Raw genomic sequence first — 2,500 nt, 5'->3', positions numbered from 1 at the left:
TAGTTTTTCAGTGAGTGATTAATTATACAGAGACCTGTGTGATCTTGATATAACACCAAATAAATCTTAGTATGGTATTAGTTAGGAGAATGAACGTTTTGATCTTGGAAATGAAAAGGTTAAACAAAAGAGTACTTTTTTGGATTAAAAACTACATTCAAGGAGCATTAAAATGAATCATGTTTATTTGATTCTCATAGCATACATTGTAAATACTGACAAAATAACATTTTTAAAAAAATGACAAGCTAACAAGCAAGCACTGGAGATGCTAACTTGTAGGGTGTTCTGGGGAAGTTCTCAGCCAACTAATTTTGAAATCTTGCAGCTTGGAAATGCTACTTTTAACATTCTTGACGAGAATGTGGACACTGTGGACACTTTTCACAGGACATCAAAATTGGACATGCCTCTAACTGATTGCTCATTAATTTCCTGGACATAATTGAGTCGCTCTGCTAGAAGGAATACTAGTATTTCAAGTTTTTACAATGCCAAAGTGGCTCACCCCAAGTAATATTATACTACGGGTACAGCCACTTCAATTTACCTCTAACTGTTAAAATACTACACGTGTAGAGAGAAAATTACATCAGTTCATGCCAGAAGTTTCAAGAACTCTGAATGAAGCATGAATGGGATTCAACCCTGCAGGATTCACACCTACCCTGTGTCAGTTCCTTGTTTTATGTGAAGCTGTTGTTTTGTTACTGGTTCAAAGAAAAGTCAAAAATGATGTTTTTGTAACACTGCAGTTACTGACAATCAAACTAGGAACCTAAAGCTCTGAAAACTACACACAGACCATAGTATTAAGCTACATCTCCTTCCTCGTGGCTAAGTGTGTACTATGAAAGTGTTCATTTTTCCATAGACATAAAACAAGAACTTTGACAATTTGTGGGAAAAACATTTAATGAAGCTATCTCATTGTTCTGAACAAAAATAAATCGTTCCAACTTTGCAGCAAAAGCTAATTTATCCATCATCACAAGTTACCCTTAGAATTACACAATGACCCTTTCTTCTGTTAACAAACCTGTAGTGTCCTCAAAAAGGACACTCCTGAATGGCTTTGTAGCCCAAGGGCACGTTTCTCGAAAGTCCCGAAAACTCTTCGGGCCCTAAAAGCCATGTGTGAAACTTTCAAGCGCTTGATTCTGAAATCTGGTCTTTTAATATGTTTCCAAGGTACCAAAAAGCAAAATCAATATTACGTTTCACTACTTAAATCCTCTCCATTCTTGAGATACAGGGGGAAATGTGACACCCAAAAGTGGCCCATAAAGTTTCGGGACCTTTGAGAAACGGGGCTGGGCCCAGTTGTTCAAAAGCCGATGAACCCTGATCCCAGGTTAAAAAGTAACCAAGGAGTTTTTTTTCTCTACTCCCAAATGCTGTTCAACGTGACATTCGGCAATACGTTACATTAGAAGAAGTCAATCTTGAAAAGTAAAAATAGGCAAAAGAAACTTTCACCAAAAAAGTTGAAGACATGAGACAAAAGTTTACGCTGATACTGGATTAAGTTAATGAGCTTTCGAACAACAGGGTCAAGAATGACAAGGATCAATGATGCTTCTCTTACCACAGACCAAGTACAAAACACCACATAATAACTACATGTATTACTCTCAGCTTAACTAGGACCAGACCAAGCTTAGAAACCACGCAGCTCGGGATCCTATTGTCAGTGACAAAGTCAGGAGATGGACAATTAACAGCATTGTCATTTAACTATTATACCTTTTTCCATTTAGGCAACTTTGTTAACTGCTCCTTTTACAGCCACAAAAAAAAAAAGAATTGTCACGAACTACAATGTGGCCTTTTTACATAATAAATACTCTAGTACTTTCTTGTGAAAAGAAAATTTAAGAAGGCAAGAAAGGTTTTTAACCTTGATCCAAATAATTTATTGTTATTGTTAAAATTACTGTACCTGACAAGCAAACCAGATAAACAGATTTGGAACTAGAATTGGAAAAGTCCAAGAACAGAATACACTGTACCTTCTTTCATGGTAAGCCTTTCTAAAGAAATTAGCCCAATTGTTGAAGTTCGTGAAAGCTTTTTATACTGTAGATGCCTAATCATGTCCTCTTTAGCACGTTCCCTCCTAAGAGTGATTTTTACAGATTTTACTCTGTCTAACAGAGGATTTTTCTTGTCAATAGGGGGCACCTTCAGCAGTCAAAGGATTAACCTTGGCACTCATTTCTTAAAGGTCTCAAACTGTACACCACTTTCTGAAACTTTGATCCCTTTTCTCTAAAACATTTGTCTTCCATTGTGTTTGAGGAAGTGAACATGGCTCTCTTTCCAGGCATCCATAGTAATTCATTCTATTAATTTAATTACCGGTATTTCACTTCTTTTGAAGAGAACATTATGCCACTAATGAAATCTGCATAATTAACATTAAAACCATTTTTTGTCTAGTGCATTATAAATTCACAAATAAAAAGCACAAGATAATACTAATATTCCCCCCATCCCG

The 2,500-nt window shown here is 36.1% G+C and overlaps 1 protein-coding gene across 1 annotated transcript in view; it reads right to left on the bottom strand.

The window, feature by feature from the left end:
- Positions 1-302: 302 nt before the first annotated feature.
- LOC138004070 (BAG family molecular chaperone regulator 4-like) overlaps positions 303-2,500 on the bottom strand; it is an 11,464-nt gene continuing 9,266 nt past the window's right edge. Inside the window, exon 3 of the mRNA XM_068850465.1 lies at positions 303-2,500. This exon is cut by the window's right edge and continues 489 nt beyond it. The gene's annotated coding sequence lies outside the window, so the exon portion shown is untranslated.

The sequence above is a fragment of the Montipora foliosa genome, chromosome 5 (genome assembly GCF_036669935.1).
Source record: "Montipora foliosa isolate CH-2021 chromosome 5, ASM3666993v2, whole genome shotgun sequence".
Lineage (NCBI taxonomy): Eukaryota > Metazoa > Cnidaria > Anthozoa > Scleractinia > Acroporidae > Montipora > Montipora foliosa.
This window is presented reverse-complemented; position numbering and strand designations above follow the sequence as displayed.